This window comes from Eleutherodactylus coqui, chromosome 3, assembly GCF_035609145.1.
Source record: "Eleutherodactylus coqui strain aEleCoq1 chromosome 3, aEleCoq1.hap1, whole genome shotgun sequence".
Lineage (NCBI taxonomy): Eukaryota > Metazoa > Chordata > Amphibia > Anura > Eleutherodactylidae > Eleutherodactylus > Eleutherodactylus coqui.
The window spans coordinates 159,467,592-159,475,719 of record NC_089839.1 but is presented as its reverse complement, the minus strand read 5'-3'; the positions used below and the strand labels follow the sequence as shown (position 1 = coordinate 159,475,719).

The 8,128-nt window shown below is 42.3% G+C and overlaps 1 pseudogene; it reads right to left on the bottom strand.

Annotated features, from left to right (window-relative positions):
* Positions 1-3,984: 3,984 nt before the first annotated feature.
* On the bottom strand, positions 3,985-7,324 carry LOC136620195 (piwi-like protein 1; annotated as a pseudogene).
* Positions 7,325-8,128: the final 804 nt, after the last annotated feature.

Genomic DNA, 8,128 nt, shown 5'->3' with positions numbered 1-8,128 from the left:
TATTAAAAATGTATATAAATACATATAGATATAATTTAAAAATTATTATATGTAAAACGAATAGGATGTAAAAACTACGACGCATCGAACAATGGATCCATAGAAATGAGTATGCATAAAAAATAGTAATATTACTGCATAAAAGACTAAAGATAATGCTAAAGCATACAATTAATGTAAATAATATACATCATAGTGGTAGCATGAATATAATGGATAAATATAGCTGAAGTGTTACACCAAACTTATATAGATAATCAGGTGGTTGGTTGTTATTAGATTTGTTCTCAAATTTTTCTTTTTCTCAGATTTTTTTACTCTTAGAGTTTTTCAAGGACCTCATTTAGGCCATGAGGATGTAACGTGTTGAAATGATATATATAAAACATCTCCTTGGCCTTTAGTCTAGAGAATTCACCCTTGGGGATTTGCTCAATGGGGGTGACTTTCGATAAAGAAGGATCAGAATTGTGGTGTAAAAAGAAATGTTTCGATAAAGAAATTTTTTGTTAATATTGTGTCGATGGTGGTTGATGCGTGTGCGTAGTGAATTGATTGTCCGGCCAATGTATTTGTTCGGGCATGGGCACTCAATCAGATAAATCAGGTGCTCAGAGGCACAATTTAGATATTGTTTTATTTCAAAGGGGTTGTTTGGTTGCCCTATATCCACATGTTTTCTCCTATGGCAGATGTTCATACAGCATTTGCATCCTGAAGCTCCACACTTATAGGTCCCTTTTATGGTGGAAAAAAGTGTGGGATTGGTGTTTACATTTGTATTTCTATTCTTGTTTCTAGGACGTGATGGAGCTAAAATATTACCCAGTGTTTTGTTCCGTTTGAAAATTAGGTTAGGGTTAGTAGCTAAGGTATCCATAATGAAAGGGTCACTCTTTAAAATTTTCCAATGTTTTTTAAGAATATCTCTAAGGTCTTTTTGTCTAGAGTTATACCTTGTTATAAAACAAAGATCGGGGGGATTAGTCGAATGTGTAGGTGTCCCCTTTTTGGTCAAGAGAGATCGTTCTTCCAATTTAGCTCTATTAAGGGAATGATCTAGGAGAGTTCTGGGGTATTTTTCTCCTCAAATCTTTTATATAAAATTTTGGATTGTTCATCAAATGTCTCCATGGTTGAGCAATTTCTACGTATCCTCTTAAACTGGCTAAATGGTACATTCATCTTCCACTGTTTTGCGTGGCAACTCCTAAAATCCAGGAAGCTATTTGCATCCACTTGTTTGAAATGGGTCTTTGTATGTAGGTTTCCTTCTTTGATATATATATCAAGATTGAAAAAAGTGATTTCCATCGGGCTGAAAGTCCCAGTGAATTCTAGGCCACAGGTGTTCGTGTTTAATGTGTGTAAAAATTGTTTAGCTTCTTCGATGTTGCCATTCCAGATAATGAAGATATCATCTATGAAACGTTTGTAGAGGACCATTCGAGGGTCTTTGATCTGCTGCTCAAAGGCCCCCATTAGGAGATTTGCGTAGCAGGGCGCACATTTTGTACCCATGGCGGTCCCTTTTACTTGCAGAAAAAAATGGTTATTGTATTTAAAATAGTTGTTATGAAGGATAAATTCTAAACTGTCTAATATGAATTGCTTTTGTTTGGGTAGTAATAGAGTGTCATTTTTTAGAAATGATGCGATGGCTTGGACACCTAGAGAATGTGGGATACTGGAATACAGGGAGCAGACATCTAAAGTTATCAGGGTATAAGTGGCCTTCCATGTGAAGTTTTCTAGTAATTGTAATAAGTGAGAAGTGTCCTTTAGATATGCTGGTAGTTGAACCACAAATCTCTGCAATTGTCGATCGACATACTCTGAGAGATTGCTGGTAAGGGAGCCTATACCCGCGATAATCGGTCTTCCTGGTGGCTTTTCTAGGCTCTTATGGATCTTTGGTAAGATATAAAAATAGGCCACATCTGGGTGAGAAGGAGATAGAAAATGTTTTTCGTCCTTAGTTATGCATTGGTTGGCATAAGCCTCTTCAATCAAGAAATGCAGGTTCTTACAGAGGGTGGGGGTAGGGTCTTCTGTTAGTGTTTTGTATTGTTCTTTATCGTTCAGGATCCTGTTGGATTCTTCTTGGTAATATTCTATATTCATTAATACAATCCCCCCCCCCCCCTTATCTGCTTGTTTGATTACTAGATTATCGTTCTTGGTTAGTTTTTTGATGAGATTCCACTGTTTTCTGTTGAGGTTCCTCTCTTTCTTTATTTCGTTGTAGTCTTTTTCAGTATTTTTCGTAAGGCGTCTGAAGTCTTCTAGAACTTTATTATATAATGTGATAATGTATGGGCCTTTAGCATCAACCGGGTAAAAGTTACTGGGTAGTTTTAAGTTGGTAGTGAGTTGTTTGTCAGCAGTATTACTTGGATCTATAATGGTGATAGTATCTGTATGGATCAATTTATCTAATCCCTCATTTGATGAGGGGGTGGGGTGAATTTTATTGCTGTTAATGGCAAAATACCTTTTTAGTGTGAGTTTTCTTATAAAGCGGTTTAAATCTAGAAAAAGTTCAAATGAGTCTGGGTTGCTCGAGGGGCTGAAAGAGAGGCCTCTTGATAAGATTTCTGCCTCTCCAATTTTTAGAGGATAGTCAGAGATGTTAAAAATCCCCATTTTCATGGCTTGGCTAGGGGAGATAGGATTTTCTGGGTTGTTAGAGGTTTTCTTATGTTTTTTTCTCCCAGCCCGTTTCCCTATTTTGGTGCGTCTTTTTCTATTCGGTTCGGAGATGAATAGATGTTTGTGATCTTGGATGATCCCGCTGCGTGATTCCCCATTGGTCGGGGCAATGTTTTGCCTTTTTGTTGTACAGATTGCGTCGTGCTTCTGGTGATTCGCATGTTGGTTTGTACCTCGGTTGAGGTATCTTTTCCCCTAAAAAAGGCTCCATCGTGGAAATATTTGAATTAACAACAATTTCTTCTGTGTTACTCACGACTAGATGAGTTATAGGATCAGTGGTGTTAATTTCGTTATGATGGATGGAAATTTCAAAAGGGCCTATCGGTTCCGTATTCCTATCCCCAAGAGATGGAGCACTTGGAGATATATTGTTGTTCAAAAATTTAATTAGATCAGATGGGCTTCCTGGGGTATTGTCAAAAGCTGGTGCAATACAATTAAGGGTTGGTATCAATGGTGGTTGTACAATGATTGGTATAGGCATATCTAGGGAGCCCTGAGTAGTCTCCTGTGTGGAGAAAATGGGGGCTATATGATCGTTATTGGCTAGCATGGGTGTTATTGTAGATACAGGGGAAAGAGGATTAGAGGTATGTGGGTGGCAAGGCTCAGTGGAAGAGCTGGTATTATTTGTGGAACCATTTAAAGAACCTGTTGTAATCCTGGGGTTCCTATTTGTAGGAGGATTCTGTGTGCCATATGACCCTGAGTTTGATCGATTATTATTGGTCGAGTGTTTTGACCAAGCTTGAGACCTCGGTTGGGCTCTACGAGTATATCGATCTCTTGGCGTCCAAGAGGAGTTGGTTCCATAAGGAAAATCCCGTTCATAGATCCCAAAAGGAGTAACAATGTGATTATCAAATTGGGGGTGGGGATGGGGGACATGAGGGTATAGATTGGCCCGGTAGGGGGGTAGGCAATCACGTCTAATATTCAAATGGTTATATTCTGAAGGAAGGACCTGTCTTTCGTTTCTCAGATGTGGATTGGTATAATCATCCTTAAGGGGACGATCATGTCTTCTATTCATGGGATCATGCTTGATCATGCTGATCATGTCGCTGCTTTCATTTTATAGACTGAAAACAAAAATTGACTTTTTGCAAATTTTCTTAAAAACTTCAAAAATCAAACAAACATTTTCCAGAGCGCCAATGGGCACTAACAAAGTACTTTACAAAACAGTAGAAAGCAGACAATAACACAATATTAGGTTTGGAACAATCGCCACAATCTCTGTAACAAGCCTCCTGCGCTCACTGAATGCTATAGATAGTAGAGGAGGCTGGACAGGGAATTGTGTGTTTCTCGATAGATGCTCTGCCCAACCAGAAAACGGAGCTTATAGGCGTACTGGCATGGTGCGGGTACCCTGATGACTCCAGGCCTGGTGACACAGCTAGTAGGTAAGGCACTGCATGTGGTCACGGTCTTCAGCCCTCCGCTGTCGTACACCACGTTGTAATGTGTCAGAGAGACTGTTCCCTGCCTCACGGACTGGCTGATAATGAAGAAATCATACCATTCAGGTCTAGTGTATTCAGTGTCAACTATTGTTCCTGGTGGTGGATTCTGGAGCCAACTGCCAACCATAGCAAAGAATCTGCCATTTATTCTCTTCTTCACCACGAACATTGTTAGTTTAGGGTAGTGGTCTTTTCCAGCAGACTTGATATAGTCCATGAACTGTGAGACCTCGTAGTTTACCACGGTTTTGGTCTGCCCATCACTCACACCGTCTCTGGAGATGAAGCAGTTGGGCAGCATGCCGCTAATCTTATACCAAGTGTGCAGTGCAGATTGCATACAGACATTAAGCTCATCAACAATCTCGTCTCTGGTCCTGCACAACACACCAAGAAAACATGTGCGTCATGCCTTTATTCATGCTAGCAACGAATCCAGCGATTGATCTCCTCCCTTGCAGGGTGTCGTGATAGCAATCAATCCTGATGATCATCATCTTGTCCAGACGTATCTCCATACTCCCCAGCTCTCCTCTTAATTTAAAGTTTATCTGTAAGGCAATTTTAGTGCAGATGGAGAGTAACGCTTGGGGGTTTGCTCAAGGTCCTGGCAATGACACACTGACTGGGGACAGGCAAATCCAAACACAGGAACTTCTTGATGGAGTCTTACTTCATCTTATTATTGCTGGACAGGATGCAGACAGCCATTTCTGTGCGGTCTGTAATGTTCTGCTGGAAGGCTTGTAAATTATCCACGGACTGTGTCCTCATTCTCAACCATCACGGCCCCGTTCATTCAGATGCCCATGTGCTGTGAGATCTTGAACAGGTTTTGCAGAGGAGCATTTGCCGCGTTGTAGTTCCTCCGGGTATAAACCAGCAGCCAGTTAATCAGATCCTGGACACTGATCAGGTTTTGTCCTTGCATGTCTTTTGACCAGTCTGTAAACCGTGGATTATAGTCTACAACTTTGCCACTTTTTTCTGGCGATGCCACTCTCCCAGTAAACTACAGAAGTCAAGTATCGAAGTTCAGTCCCCAATCACTCAGCTCCTTCTGTACGCATTCATCCCTGTAGATGTATTGCAGGAACTTCCCCACTTGCTGCTCCCTCTTGTCTGCTGCTAAGCAGGTCTGAACAGCGAGATCTTTCATGACCATGAAATCGCTTCTCATTATATCGGTCAGACCTGTTAGGTTACATAACTCCGTTACTAAAATAATTGCTCCACTAGTGGCACCCAACCTGGGTCTTCGCAGAATGTTGACAATTAGCAGCTGATTCATGTCTGTAACTTGTAGATTGTATTGATTTTTATAGTAGTCCACAAAGCTGATCTCGCTGCCATCTGCCTTCTTAGGCTGGGTTCACACGGGGAGGAAATCCCCTAGAACTCATGACATTTCTGCAGTGAGACCGCACAGAATTTCAGTAAGATTTCCACAGCGGAAAGGCAGCTTGTCCACCTGTATTCCGCTGCAAGAATCTCTCCCCATAGAGAGAAGCAAGACGGTAGCAGAAACTGTGATACAACGGACATGCTGTGGATTTGAATTTCGCGTGGCATTTCAGTTATAGCGCATCTTGGCTGCAGCGAACTGTCTGCAGCATGTGGATGAGATTTTTGCAAACCTCGTCTATTTTGCTGCCCAATTTCAGGCTTAAGATTGCAGGCGGAATTTCCGTGCAGAAAGACATTATGTTGTGAACCGTTTAATTCCTCAGAACTTTATGGCTGATGTTGATGCTCAACAAGATGTTGCTTTCGAATTGCAGGATGGATGTTGCAAAACCGTGCCAGATGGAAAGTTGGTGAGCTCGGACTTCTGTTGCGTGGTTTGGGTTGTAGTACCGGTAGTTGCGTCCAATCTCCTTCATGTTCACTGTAAAACTGAAAGCAGGTTGGTGTCAGCTCATTAGTCGGAGTAATGGTTAACTTCACAGTTTTTCCATTTTGAGTTTGGCTCATCACCTCTGTGTTGGGCACTCTTTTTGGTAAAAACAATACTGTTCTGTTTAATGCACATGCTTTCCCAATGGTTTCTTCATGCTGGTATAATAGGGTCAACTGCAAACGCATGGACTTCATGGGGAGTTATAGTCAACATAATACTGGTACAAGGCCCACTGGGGTCATTAGACCAATTTGATATAGTTGCTCAAAAGCTGAATGCGGCTCCAAGAAACACCAGTTTTAGATGCTTGGACATGCTGTATGGTTTGTCGTATATTCACCTCATTGTCACGTCTATGGCCTCCCCGAGCGATATCGTCTGAAATCCATCTAAGAGCTGCACAACCTCAGTCGGTGGTCTCTCCACAGCTGGCAGACTATGGTTTAATAGCTGTCTAAGTATTTGTTCAGTGCAGTTTCTGTATGTACTTTTCTTTTTTTTTTTTAAATCAATTTTTATTCAAAGATTTTTGTGATACAGAAAGAAAAAAGAAGGGGGAACAGGGGAAATCACATACGGCTATGCTCTGTCAAGGCTAGACGGTGCATTCAGTTTTACTGTCTACTGTAAATACAGAGATTGTCGTCGCAGTGTGGCACAACAGGGACAAACAACGGGCTTGGCGCCAGGTCTTACCAGCCCTAAGCGGGCAGGGCACAAAGGGAAGCTGTGTCAACGCCTGTAACTTTTCAAGTTAAAACATCATCTCTTCAGGAGAAATAGTGTTAATGGGGGAGGAAAAAAAAAAGGGGGCGGGGGGTACAGACGGGGGAGAGTCTCTTCTTACGGCTGCAGAACGTCAAGGAGTCTCAGGTCATGCCAGGGATACCAAATTTTTATAAATTTATCGTAGGAGTTGTTTTGCCAGCTCGCTAGTTCCTCTAGATTGTAGATCATATCTACTTTCTCCTTCCATTGAGATAAGGAAGGGGGTACCTCGCTTCGCCAGTGCAGGGGTATCAGGGCCTTAGCGGCGTCCGTCAGGCAGGCTATCAGCTTATCACTTTGCGGGTGAAACCCAGGAGATGTTTTCCATAGAAACACTATTTCGGGCGTTAGCGTGAAGTTTTGTTTGATTTTCCCCAGCACTTCACCCACTCCTTTCCAAAAGGGCATCAGTCTCTTGCAGGACCACCAAATGTGGAGGTAGGAGCCTTCTTCGGCATTGCATCTCCAGCATTTGTTGTGAGGTGCCAACTTGTATGCATAAAGCCACTGTGGGGTCCTATACCACCTTATTAAGAGTTTGTAGTGGGATTCCTGGGCTAGGACGCATGGGGAGAGGCCAGAAGAAGTGATTAGGATTTTTTAAATGTCTCCCTGTGACAAGGATATTCCCAGTTCCTTTTCCCAGGTGGTCATAAAGGTTGGTTTGGATGAGGGGTGGGGTATGATGAATTGTTGACGCAAGTTAGAGATTTTTCTTGTTCTAGAGTTTGATTCCACCAATGAGCGCTCAAAATGGGTTCGGGGTCTGGTTGATTTATGGATCCTAAGAAACTCTCTTATAACTCTTTCAACTGTGGCTCGGAGGAGAAAGGAGGGGGTCCAAGCCGGAAGCAGGGAACTTATTATCTCCTGTGCTGGTAGGTGGGCCAAGACCTGCAGGTCTCCAACTGTAATATCTTTAAATTTTCCCCATACCAAAGTGGAGACTGAGTCCAGTGGCAGATCTATTAGTCTACAGATCAAGCTCAATGGAGCGGATGGAGAGGGTTTAGGAGCTAGATTTTCTTTCAGGCCGTCCCACACCTCGCAGGGGCCTCTCAGAAGGGGGTTAAAGTCCTTCGCTCTGTATCTATTCTTTTCTGGATACCACAGGTCCTCCATAGAACCGCTATAGTCATGGGTTGTGGCCAGTTTAGACAGGAGAGGGTCTCTTTTCGGTTGGACTAAGTCCATCCAGTAGCCCAGCTGTGAGGCCCGGTAGTAATCTAATACATTCGGGAGGTCCATGCCTCCTTCAAACCTCCTTTTTATCATT